This window comes from Octopus sinensis, linkage group LG3 (genome assembly GCF_006345805.1).
Source record: "Octopus sinensis linkage group LG3, ASM634580v1, whole genome shotgun sequence".
Classification (NCBI taxonomy): domain Eukaryota; kingdom Metazoa; phylum Mollusca; class Cephalopoda; order Octopoda; family Octopodidae; genus Octopus; species Octopus sinensis.
In genome coordinates, this window is record NC_042999.1 from 55,021,471 (window position 1) to 55,035,742 (window position 14,272).

A 14,272-nucleotide genomic window follows, 5' to 3' on the forward strand; every position below is an offset into this window, starting at 1 on the left:
CATACATTATACACAAATACACTGTTTGATCACAAACTGCCCCACTCCTATACACATGTCCATACACATAATCACACATCCATACACACACACACACTTGCCCAGATATGTACTCACTCACCCCCATTTACACATACACACCATTCTCCATACACACGTGCTTGCGCACCTTAGTTCATTGGGGTCAACATTACCATTATAATTATTATCTCCCTTTCCTTACATTCTCTCTTTTCCAGTCATCTCGCCATATTGGACCGTTGAACTCTACACATTTTTCTCTCTCCATTTTTTTTTCCCCTCTTAATTCTTTCTGTCGAAGAGCATAGGCTTGAAACATAAAAGACTTTTCCAGTCTTCCCAAGTATTAAACTAATACACCTGCTTGTTGTTCCTACACCTGTCTTCGTCTTTTCTTTTCTGTAAATTTGAACTATATATATGGCTGTGTAGTTAAGAAGTTAGCTTCCCTACCATGTAGTTTCTGGTTCAGTTCAATTGTGTGACACTTTGGCCGAGTGTCTCCAACTATAGCCCTAGGCTGATCAAAATCTTGTGAATAGAATTGATTTAACAGAATCTAAAAGATGTCTGTCATTTATGTATGGAAGCACAGGTGCCGATGCCATGTAAAAAACACCCTGTACACTCAGTGACGTGGTTGGCATTAGGAAGGACATCCAGCTGTAGAAACTGTGCCAAAGTGGAAACTGGTATGGCTCCTGGCCTAGCCAGCTCCTGTCAAATCATCCAACCCATGCCAGCAAGGAAAACAGACGTTAAATGATGATCATACACACACACATACATATATATAGAGAGAGAGAGTGGGTGGCCTAGTGGCTAGGGTGTTACACTCACGATTGCTAGATCACAGGTTCAGTTTCTAGATCGGGTGATGTGTTGTGTTCTTGAGCAAAACTCTTCATTTTACATTGGCCCAATTCACTCAGCTGCAAATGGGTCAACCGTCGAGGGAGGGGTGGGGGCTACTTGCCTCGCCTGTGGAGTGGCATCATTCAAAAGCTAAAAAAAATGTGAAATGCATTGTGACCAACAGTAACAACATCTGATAGTCTGGTCGATCACATGATATATATATATATTATATATATATATACATATATGTTTCTTTATTACCCACAAGGGGCTAAACATAGAGGGGATAAACAAGGACAGACAAACGAATTAAGTCGATTACAACGACCCCAGTGTGTAACTGGTACTTATTTAATCAACCCCGATTTGAACTCAGAATGTAACGGCAGACGAAATACGGCTACGCATTTCGCCCGGTGTGCTAACGGCTCTGCCAGCTCGCAGCCTAACGGTTCTGCAGCTCGCCACATGATATATATATAGTGAATACACATGTACAAACATATACATCCAGGTGTATAATATGAGCAGGGGTAGCAAAAGCCCTCCAAGACTGGGAAAAGAAAAGGAGAAATGAAGCACAATTGTTAGGCCAGCCTCCAACAAAGGACCCGATGCAAGTATTTAAGACAGAGTGAAAGCTTAAAAGTAGCCAATGTCCAGGTGGCGTTGGCGTTGGACTGGGTTGGCAGTATTACAGAAACAGTAACTTTAATACCTCTGCTATGCCAGAACTGTTTCCAGAAGCAAGTGCCTAGCTCCAACTATATTTGCCAGTTATGGATACACCATGAAGGAAAGACAAGTTAAACATTTGCAGCATCCATGGAGCTGCAGGGGTTGCCAGATATTGGTTAAATATAACTGTACCTGTCCACCTTAGGGCTCCCCACTTTAGATTTTCTCTAAGGGTTTACTTCCTTAACCTCATTTTAAATGCTCAATAAATTTCCCCATAAAGCAGCAAGAGCCTATTTAGTGGGCATCATTGGTTTATGCAGAATCAGTCGCACTCTCTCCTCCTTCAAACTTGTGTTGGTCTGGGGCAACAAGTGTCACAAGCCAAGCAGTTATCAAGATGTAGGGCTTGTATAGAGTTACCTTCTCTAAGGTAAGCAGCTAAAGAGCTGGAGAGGGTCATCTGCCCTTGGTTCATCAGAGTGCCCATGGGTGACCTTTTACGACATGGTAATTTATCCATAGCTGAGATCCTAGCAGGTACCACTACTGCTAACCAGAGTAGATTATTGAACAATAACGGCTAAGTTCCACACTCCTCACAATTCTGGACTGGCACTCCATTGGTTATAATGATGCGGGTTCCCATTGATCCAATCAGTAGAACAGAAATTAACATGCAAGTGGTTGAACACTCCACAGACATGCATACCCTTAATGTAGTTCTTGGGGCGATTCAGCGTGACACAGAATGTGACATTGCTGACCCTTTGAAATACAGGTACAATTCATTTTTGCCAGCTGAGTGGACTGGAGAAGAGTGAAATGAAGAGTCTTGCTCAAGGACACAATGCCAGGAATCAAAATCACAACCTTATGATCATGAGCCGAATACCCCTAACCCTAAAGCTACATACCCTCACAACCCTAGACCCCGCAAATCAGAATTCCACAACCAGACAATCCATAGTCCTACCCAGCACAAGCTTAAGTGTATCTCCCAATAAACATTCATTAACTGGGTTGTAAAAAAAAAAAGAGAGATGTGTGCAGTGATAGGTCTGTTATTTAGCTGCTGCAATTAATATATACACACAGATGTATATCAAGGGTGGATTTAGTAAATGGCAGTTGAAAGACATCTGGTGTGTTGGCTACGTGGGTTAAGAAAGATGCTTCCCAACCAAGCAATTTCAGGTTTAATCCCATTACATTCCCAAAAGAATGTAGGTAGGTTGATGCCTGACTAACCCCCACTTTACAAATGAAAACAAGAAATTCCCTAAATAACAACAACAAGTAAAGAAATGACCAGCCAAGACTTAGCACCTACGGACATTTGTTTGCGAAAAATTGTTGATACACCCAATTACGAAGAGCTTAAATACTGGGCGCTGTACCTTTGACCTTTACATGGTCAAAGTAAAAGGATCAAATCCAATAATACCAAAAGCAAGAAAGACACTGTTCCATCTTGTGCAAACCTAACAAAAGAGAAACACATTATTTACATTTGATGGACATTTGTCCTCATCACGGGCAATGGTGTAGTGGTTAAGAGCATGGGCTACTAACCCGAAGATTCTGAGTTCGATTCCAGACAGTGACCTGAATATTAATACCTTAGGAATGAGAACCCGGGTTCGAAATTTTGCCAAGACCCCTGATGAAGGCTGAAGGGTATATCAGCCGAAATGTATTAACAAACAAGATGAGGACAAATATCCATCAAATGTAAATAATGTACATAATTCCTCATCTCTTAAATATAGAACTGAAAAGAGAAACAATTACTTGTTTCCAAAGTTCTACATACATGAACAAATTCTAAACAATAACATAATCCCAAATTTAACCCTTTCGTTACTGTATTTATATTTGAGATGCTCTGTGTTTCTTTCAATTACTTTAAATATAACAAAGAATTTAGTAAAATCACTTAGTTATCATTCAGGTAGTGTTAGGAACATAAATTGTAGCTAAGGTTTGGTGAAAGATTTTAATTCAAAACTTATGAAAACAAGACGTTTGTACTACGGAGCCAGAAGTGGTTTCAGTTGGGTTGGTAATGAAATGGTTAAGAATTGTTTATCTATTATATATTTTAACCTTTTTTTTTTTTGTTACCATATTTCTATTGAGATGCTCTGTGTTTCTTTCAATTAATTTAAATATAACAAAGAATTTATTAAAATAACTTAGTTATCGTTCAAGTAGTGTTAGGAACATAAATTGTGACTAAGGTTTCGTGGAAGATTTTAGTTCAGAACTTATGAAAACAAGAAATTTGTACTCAGAGCCAGTTAATGAGAGGGTTAATCAATGAAAAATTTCTTCAATGTACTTTTCCATAACAACTGACCATAAAAAACCTAATTACCACCCTACCTGGATGCCCCCCCCCCCCCCGATGATTTTCAACTCAACAGAGACTACATAAAGGCAAACCTAACTCAAATGCATCACAGTCTGATGACGGGCTAACTGTCCGAAACTTCGAAGTCACTATCAACAACGTGCACATGCAGAGAAACATTTTATGGCAGGGAGATTATCAGCACTGGTGATGGTGACATAGGAAAAGCACCCAGTACACTCTGTAAAGTGGCTGGCTTTAGGAAGGGCACCCAACTGTAGAAACCATGCCAAAATAGACTATGGAACTTAATGTGGCCACTGGCCTTACCAGCTCCTATCATAGAAAAAAAGACATTAAAAAATGATGATGATGATGGCTATTAATATACTATCTACTATTTTATATATGACAACTGAGTATAGGTTGTTTTCATTGTTGTTGTTGTTGGTGCTAGTCTCTTTGGAACATGAAGGATATCTTTAGTCCCCAGTCTCTTGTGGTGTGTCACAAATAAATCAGTGAAACAATGTCATATGTCATCCCTTTTCAACCAATAAGACCCCAACATGGTCGCTTCAAGACAATATGCAGACTAATTGGTTCAGAGGAAATAAAAGTGAAGTTACCTATCTTTCTACCTCTCTCTCTCTCTCTCTCTCTCTCTCTTATACACACACACACACACACATATATATATATATATATATGTATGAAATAAATATAAGAGAGTGGTCACTATATGGCTCACTCTAGCACTAGTTAATCCAAATATATATATTTATTTATTTAAAGGGTCAACGGATCAGGGATTGTTGTGATCTAGAGTCACTTACACAACCCTAGAAATTGGGTGACTGGTCCTTACGAAAGCTAGGGCTCAAGAAAAAAAATCTTTATCTCCCTATCCCTTTGTCTGTCTGTCTGTCTATGGCTGTTTCTTTATCTCTCTGCGGTTCCCTAGTTTCCGGGTTTTTAACATTTGATCTTTAAACTTCCATTTACTTATTTCTTTACTATGAACATCAAACATGTGAAGGAGCATGGCTCAGTGGTTAGGGATATTCAGCTCGTGACCATAAGGTTGTGAGTTCAATACCTAATAGTGTGTTGTTCCCTTAAGCAAGACACTTTATTTCATTTTGCTCCAGTCCACTCAACTAGAAAAATAAGTCATCTTCATCATTTAATGTCAGTTGTGCATGGGTTGGACCACTCACATTTTGTGTGTCACACTGAAACTTACCAAGAACTACATTATGGGGTACAAAGTGTCAGTGGAGTACTCAGCCACTAGCACATTAATTCCCTGAGCAGGCTGTTCTGCTGATCAGATCAACTGAAGCACTCCTCGTCCTAATTAACAGAGTGCTCGTTAATTAACATCAACATCATGGGCGGGGAGGGGGGGTTATCTGTTGGTTTTGTAGCTTAACCCAAGATCAACCCTGATTAACAAGAGCAGTGATCAATAGGCATTCCTACCATAACCACACTGCAGTTTTCTCTCTGTGCATCTTTCAGATACGGTATATTTAGAAACACTTAAAACCAATTTGTTTTTAAGAAGGTAAAATGTGATTTGAGGGAGATTTAGCTACTATTTCTAGCAGGCTGAGTGATTATAAAGAGGTTTTTGTTGTTTCACTTGGAGAGATTTATGAGTTGAAGACACCAAACCATTAGCAGCAAGTGACCCCAGGAATGTGGATATGGGGTTCTATGATATCAGATGTGTGGGTTTATATGAACTATTTCGGGAACTGGGCTCATCTCTGTCACCAGGGACCATCCCTGCTAAGAATTAGAAACCCTAAAACAGCAGTTCTCAACCATAGCTCCCAGGGACACATACAGCCCTCAACAGTTTTCCCTCTATAAATATAAATTTTTCTTTGACTTGTATTTTACCTTTTTAGGATGTGGCCCCTTAAATAAATTCCAGGTTTTGGATCTGACCTAGATATCATCAAGGTTGAGAACCACTGTCCTAAACATAAAGGCGGCAAAAAACCCAAGTTCTATTCAAGGAGGTTTTATTCCTTATACAGAACACTATAAACTACTACAGATATTTCACACCACCCCAGAGATGAGGAGAGGGGTAGAGTGTATTGTTATAATTCACAGTATCAACAGAACAAAACTGACTTCTAAATTTACCTGTTGTTTTCACCTGTATAAATTTATGGTTTTTCACCTGAAATACTTTTTCTCGATTTGTGCCTTACAAAACAATATTTCACATACACTTGTCCATACATTTTTGTTGCTTTATTCTTTTATTGCCAACTGAAATCATTAGTCATCCACCCCGATCTTTACTCTCTAATTTCTACACCCCATACATCCACTATTTGAAATCATAGTTGTGGTCAGAGCAAGTGGCACATAACAGTATCTGTGCCAGTGACATTAAAGCACCCATGCTAGTGAAACATAAAGGACATTCAACCATAGAAACTAAACCAAAGTCAGACTGGACCCTGGTGCAGCTTTTAAGTTTGCCAGTTCCAGTCAAATTGTCCAACCCATGCTAGCATGGAAAGCAGACGTTAAATGATATTCAATCCTTGCAAGGGTCAAATGGAATTTAAAAGATTTTCTACGGTTAAATACCCTTTCAGGGAACCATATTTTACTCGCATTTCATTTTGGCTTGCTTTCTACAATCGCATGCCTTTTCTGGCACCATCACTAGAGAGGTTGTCATGAACCTCGGCAAGACCAAACAGCTGCCTCCACTCGATTTCCACCACCACTTCACAGAGTATGCAGGATGCATTGCACCAAAGCAGCGCTACTAGAGAAGAGATTGTCTCAACATCCTTAACAAGACTAACAGGTTCCTCTCGATTGCACACCATCTCTAGGTACCAGCACTTGGTGTGTTTCATTCGATCCTGTAACTTTAAAAGGTATTCATTCACTCAAGGCTATCTCCTTCACGTTTCTTTACATAATGATGCTTTCTTGTTAGTAAAGTTGTATTTAATTCAAATCTATTGATTCGCTTTATCAATTATGTCAGCACCTACTTCACTGTTAATTTTAAATGCTGATGGTGTCCCCAGTATTTCTCACTTCTCAATCATTCAAGATGGTGTTTGTGTGTGTGTGTACATGTATGCTTGCATGCACATATGGGTGTGTGTGTGTGTGTATGTATGTATATGTGTACATATTTGGTTGCATGCACATATGGATGTGTGAATGTGTGTGTGTGTGTGTGTGTGTGTGTGTGTGTGTACTTCTTCAGCAATCACTGGACACTATTGCGTCAACTCCTAGAACTCATGAGTTCAGTTACCTGATTCCATGGAAAATACGTGACTGAGACCTGAACCCCCATCCCCACCCCCATCCTACCCCTGAAAGAGACATCAGCCCATCGCAAGGTCAGGCATTTACTGCAGCAATGTGGAATGAAGTGTTCTGCTCCAGAACACGATGCACCACCCAACCCAGGAATTGAAATCACCATCCTGCAAATGTGAACACAACACACTAACCCACTAGGCCATGCATGAGTGTGCGTATGAAAATTCTCACAGTCACTGGAGCATGAGTCTGTTATTTGGTCAGTGACCAACTCAACAGTAAAATTCTACCTCATCATTTAACGTCAATTTTCCATGCTGGCATGGGTTGGATAGTTTGGCTGAGGGCTAGCGAGCCAGGAGACTGCACCAGTCAGCCATCCGATCTGGCAATGTTTCTACACCTGGATGCTCTTCCTAACACCAACCATCTGAGAGTGAAGTGGGTGCTTTTTACGTGCCACTGGCACGAATGCCAGTCAGGCTGTACTGGCATCGACCACGCTTGAATGGTGCTTTTTACGTACCACCGGCATGGGACTAGTTAGGCGACACTGGCATCGACCACGCTTGAATGGTACTTTTTACATGACACCAGCACAGGAGCCAGTCAGGTGGCACTGGCAATGATCATGCTCAAATGGTGCTCTCAGAGTGCCACCAGCATGGGACAAGTCAGGTGGCACTGGTGGACAAATCTGCTTATGCACATGTAAATATATAACCATGTGTGAGTGTGTGTATACATGTCTCTGAGTGTGTGTATGTATGTGTCAACATGTTGATGCATCTTATAGGTTGTGTGGTAAGAAACTTGCTTCCCAACCACATGGTTCCGGGTTCAGTCCCACTGCGTGGAAAGAAAGAAGTAAACTGAAAGAAGCCCATCGTGTGTGTATATATATATATATATTTGCTGCATCTGTGTTTGACAACCAACGTTTGTGTGTTTATGTCCCTGTAACTTAACATTTTGGCCTAAGAGACTGACAGAATAAGTACTAGGCTTACAAAGAATCAGTCCTGGGGTTGATTTGTTCAACTAAAGGCGGTGCTCCAGCATGGCCACATTCAAATGACTGAAGCAAATAAAAGAATATAGGTGTATATATTAATGTGTATGTAAAAACGTGTGTGACTGTCCATGTGAGTATGTTTGTGTGTGTACATGTATGTATGTGTATTCATGTATGTGTATGTTTATATGTCAATGCATTTTCTCCAAAAGCGTATGCATTAATGTGTATGAATATACACATGTGCAATGCGTGTATATATATATATGTGTGCGTGTGTGTGTGGGTAGGTGGGTGTATGTGTGTGTGTGAGGCAGTCCATGTGAAAATGTGTGTACATACATGTGACTGTGTGCATGTGTTTGTGTGACAGTCCATGTGAGAATGTGTGTACATGCATGTAAGTGTGTGTGTGCAACAGTCCATGTGAGAATATGTACGTGCATGTGTGTGACTGTCCATATGAGACTGTGAGTACATGCATTTACACAAGAGAGAGAGAAAGACAAAGAAATTGGAGGGGAGGTGAAGGGAGTAGGTGTTGTGTGGCTGCACAGGAGATTGAAAAGTTTGGAAAATTTTACATAAAACTTGGAATGTATGCCATATTACATCATATTCATCATCATCATCGTTTAACGTCCGTTTTCCATGCTAGCATGGGTTGGACAGTTCAACTGGGGTCTGGGAAGCCAGAAGGCTGCGCCAGGTCCAGTCTGATCTGGCAGTGTTTCTACGGCTGGATGCCCTTCCTAACGCCAACCACTCCGTGAGTGTAGTGGGTGCTTTTAACGTGCCACCTGCACAATTATTAATTAATATATTCTAAAAGAAGGAAAGAAAAATTAATTAATACATTCTAAAAGAAGGGAAAAAAATTAATTAATACATTTTAAAAGAAAGAGAAATAAACAGAACTATACAATTGATTAGAAATAAATAAAAAAATAATTTCAAAATCGAAATTTCAGTTGCATTAGTTGAAGAATTCAATGAAGCTAAGAACTCACCTTTACAAATACTTTGCTGTAGAATGTGAGGGTGATGGAGAGGATGGTAGAATTTACTAAGCACTGACAAACACATTTTAATAACATAGTCTTTTGTGAAGAATTTGCCACAGACATTTGCTCACATGCCAATGGAGATTCCTCCTTTGAGGGATTCCTTACCATACTGCAGACAATGGTTATTCACAACTGAAAAGAAAAACAAAAGATTCAATTATGAGGGAAAAGTCTTAACTCGTTAAGCATTCACATTATTCTATCCAATGTTAGGAATCAATCACATATTATCTTCTAAGCTTCAAGGTTTTCATGATGCAATAGTTTATTTTTAGAATGGCCTTGTAGGATAGGTATGAGAAGCCAGATATGGCTGGTAAAGTTTTAAATTGCTGCTACAAAATACATCGAAATAAAATAGTAGAATCCACAGAAACTAGTGATTGGTCAGCATTGGTAGGTAACAAATACAAGTAGCTTGTATAGCTGTGTGACTAAGAAATTTGCTTCCCAACCACATGGTTCCAGGTTCAGTCCCACTGCACAGCACCTTGGGAAAATGTTCTCTACTATAGCCCGAGGTTGACCAAACCTTGTGAGAAGACTTGGTAAACAGAAACTAAAAAGAATCCTTTCTTGTGTGTGTGTAGGGTGGGTAAGGTTTACAATTGTGCTTCCTTTGTAAATTACTGACCAACAAGTGGTGACATTGTTATCATTACCCCTGTCAACAAAACATCTTCTGGCTTTGTGCTTTTAAATACATATGCAATAAAAGATCCCTTACTTGTGAAACAGGAAGGGTGCCTAACCATAAAACAATGCCTTGGTAATCATCTAATCCATGCTAGCATGGCAAAATGAATGTAAAGGAAAACATATAAACAAAAAAGTCTGCAAAGTGGAATAAGTTATTTTGGTACACACAAGAGAAGGGGGCTAAAGTCTCAGCATTAGGGTCTTTTAAGGATTTTTCCTCTTCATTATGGCAAAATAATTAACTTCACTTTGTGAACATTTTGTAACAAAATATCAAATCCATCCACCTTTTTTGCCCATTATTCCTGGGAGGGTCATGGGGGGAGAGTCCTTAGACACCTCTTCCATTGGCTCCTCTCAGAAGCAACACTTAGCTGGATTCCCAAGCAAGAACAACTAAGACCATCTCATTCTTGGTTTAGCCCTTGGTCTCCTGCCAGTTGACTTACCTTGAAGAATCCATCTTGTGATTCTTACCTACAGCATTCTGGTATCAGAAGAATTCTTTTTTATTATTTTACCAGTTTCCTTCATTTATTCGTTAGATTTACAATTAATAAAGATCAGCCGCAGTGTTTGAAGATTCCCAATTTTTTTAGCAAACATAAAAGGATGACAGGTAAAGTCAATCTGGATGAGGTATAAGCTCACTATGTCAAGAAATCTAACAATCAAGCATGAAAAGCTAATTTGTCTGTGATGCTCTACTGATTCTGCTACCTCTCACACACACACACAGACTCTCCCTCACTCTCTGCCTCTCTCTTCTTTAATATCTTGTGTGTGTGTGGTTTTGTTCATCATAACTTGAAAAATGGAAACTTGTTGACATTTAAAAATATTCAGACATTCAGATGTGCTACATCATCATCATTTAACGTCCGGGTTGGACAATTTTGACTGAGGTCTGGTGAACCAGACTCCAATCTGATCTGGCAGAGTTTCTACCAAACATTGGAAACTAGAAGTAAATGGAAATAAAAGAAGTTTTGTTACTGATCCAATCAATAAGGTTGTGTGCTCGCTTTGCAACCACGAGATGGCAGGTTCAAGCTCTACCATGCAGCACCTTAGGCAAGTGTCTTTGGCCACAATCCCTGGCAGATCAATGCCTTGAGATTGAATTTGGTAGATGGAAACCTATCATAACATCATCATCATCATTTAACATCCATTTCCCATGCTGCTAAGCCAGAGAGCTGCACCAAGTTCCAGTTGGATTTTGGCTTGGTATCTACGGCTGGATGCCCTTCCTAACATGCCTACCACTCCAACAGTGTAATGGGTACTTTTTACATGCCACTAGCAACAGCCACAACTATGTATGTATGTGTGTGTGTGTGTGTGTGTATATATATATATATATATATATATATATATATACACACACACATATATATATGTATGCATGTATGTGTATGTTTGTGAGTGTATGAATGTATACTCATGCTAGCATGGAAAACGGACATTAAATGACGATGATGGTGACGATGTGTTTATGTCATTGTTCCCACTCCCCTCCACCATCACCACTGTTTGACAACTGGTGTTGGTTTATTTACATTCCTGTAACTTAGCAGGTCAGCAGGAAGAGACTGATAGAATAAGTATCAGGCTAAAAGACAGTTACTGCAGTTGATTTCATCAACTAAACCCTTCAAGACAATGCTCCAGCATGGCCACAATCCACTGACTTAAGTTAGTAAGAGATAAAAGATGAGCAAATATCAGAATGACTGGGAGGGGGGGGGATACCTAGGGACGCCTGCTGCATGAAGCATTAACAGTAAAGTGGGTAATAATACAGTTGGCACAATAAACCGATATATTTTAATCAACTAACTTCACACTGTCAGCTATCTTGCTTGCTGTAGCCATCATAACTAAGACCATGCTGGAGCATCTCCTTCGTTGATGAGAAATAAACCTCGTTATCTTAATGACCAATTATAGATCCTACCTAATCATTGCAAAATTTTGTAGTAGTGGTTGCACTATGCTTGCTTTGTTGATGAGGTTTAATAAGACCTAAACATGTTCAGAGTTGTCACCATCACTTTCATTCTTTCATTACATTCTATATTTAATTAATTTTAATTCATTAGAAAGAACTGAACTGGAGGGTTGTATCCGCTGCCCTTTTGTCATCAGAATCGGTCATTAAAATAGAAATAATTTGTGACTTTTCACCATTCGTTCAGTTTGTATAGGTGGACAAGCAGAGACAAACAAGTGAACGCATGAATATTAACACAAACAAATGCAGGTTCAAACAGACACATGCTCATATGCATGATATAAACATACACACACAATGCAGGCCTCTACATGCACACACACACACACAGTTATATGAACATACACACACTAAAAAATTGTAGGAACAAACACATGCTCATGCACAAGGAAACAAACACACACATATCCAGACCTGTATACACACACACACACAACACACAAATATACAATGGACACATACACACACAAACACTCACACAAACATAAAGACCAGTACACACACACACAAAACCTCACACAAACAAAGACCAGTACACACACACACAAACCTCACACAAACATAAAGACCAGTACACACACACACACGCACAAACCCTCACAAACATATGCATTCACGTGCAGACAAATATACAAAACATACACATGCAAACACAGACACATACATAGTCACACAAACACACACGCACATGTCCACACACGTGTATACACACACACAACCGTATGCTCCTATGCATAAGCACACACAAAACATGCTTACAGACACATGTGAAGACACACAAACACACACACATTGATATACATTGGTACACATGGACACACACACACAGACTGCTTTGTTTTAGATTCTAAAGTGACCAGCTGTTTGAAATGATCAATGTGTCCTTTTTTTACTATTATTTATCATAAATCCTTCGAACAATATAATTTGAGGTAGATTTGGCTGTTATTTGTAGCAGGTGAATGTGACTCCACAGAAGCTCCCAGGCTGGAATTATATTGTATAAGAAACTAGCAGTATCGCCCGGCATTGCTCGGGTTTGTAAGGGAAATAGCTATATAAGCATTTTTAGAGAGTTACTTCCCTTATATAAACCAAGCGAAAATGCATTAAAAATGCAGAAAAATTATGGTAAATTTTTTTTTAAATCGTAGACTCATCGTAGACGCGCGCTAATACCCAGAAGGGCTCGATATGAATCACAACTATAAGATACTCGCTTTTGGTTAAACTGCACCGCAAAATGTGGGAGTAGTTAGGAATCTAAATCGGAGTAGACAGACACACACTCAACTTCAGTTTTATATTTAAAGATGACAAGTGGCAGAGCACAAAAGAACATTGAAAAAGAAGAAAAAGAAGTAAAAAGAACTGTAGTGACACTACTGTGTAAGGTTCAGCACACATGCGCAGAATTGGATTGCTTCCGGTTAGCCACCAGAAGTTTCCTCATGCACATGCGCAGGAACTGCAACCTGAAAGCTTGACCATGAAATCAGCCTTTCTGGCAGAGCAGCGCTAGCGATTGGACGTGGCTCGACTTCTCTCAGGGAAAACCCTACACACAGAGAAGCTCTCACTTCGAAGCAGGAATGAGCACCGTATCTTCTTGGCTCACACGAGTGAACATTGTAAACAGTCCTGTGGACTCGGCTGCCGGTTTCCCTACAAAAAATACATATGTATATGTTTTACCTGTGAACCGCAGAATAAACTACTATTGTTGTTATTGAAGACAGCCTGACTTTGATTCCGTTTCTTCAACTTGTATGTAACAAGATCAGACCAGACACCCCTCCAGTGTTCCTGAACTCTCATCCTGTTACAGAATCAACAGAAAATTAAAATAACTGTGGTGAGATATTGCAGATAATCCATTAACAATGCCGAACATCTGTGTGATACCAATAGTAATTGGTGCATTTGGAAGTATCAGCACTCGACTATCAACCTGGCTGAATAAGATAGGTGCTAAGTGTGAAGGTAGAACACCTACAAAATTCAGCATTGCTAGGAACTGCAAGAATTCTTGGCAGGGTTCTGGAAGCAAGTGTTGTCATAGTCTGCTGGCTGTGGTCAGCTAACACTTCCCATCATACCTAGCAAAATAAATAAACTGAGCTTTCATATAATAATAATAAGTGCCAGATAGTTAACTTAACAGTCTCAAATAATAAAAAATCAATATGAGGTGTATAGAAAAAATAGCAAAGTACCAGGACCTGGCCATTGAATTACAG

The 14,272-nt window shown here is 39.5% G+C and overlaps 1 long non-coding RNA gene across 1 annotated transcript in view; it reads right to left on the minus strand.

Moving 5' to 3' along the window:
• LOC118762452 overlaps positions 1-14,272 on the minus strand; it is a 35,471-nt gene that overhangs the window by 5,989 nt on the left and 15,210 nt on the right. The window contains exon 2 of the long non-coding RNA XR_004998206.1: positions 9,260-9,448. This is a non-coding gene — a long non-coding RNA (uncharacterized LOC118762452). The remainder of the gene's footprint in view (positions 1-9,259; positions 9,449-14,272) is intronic.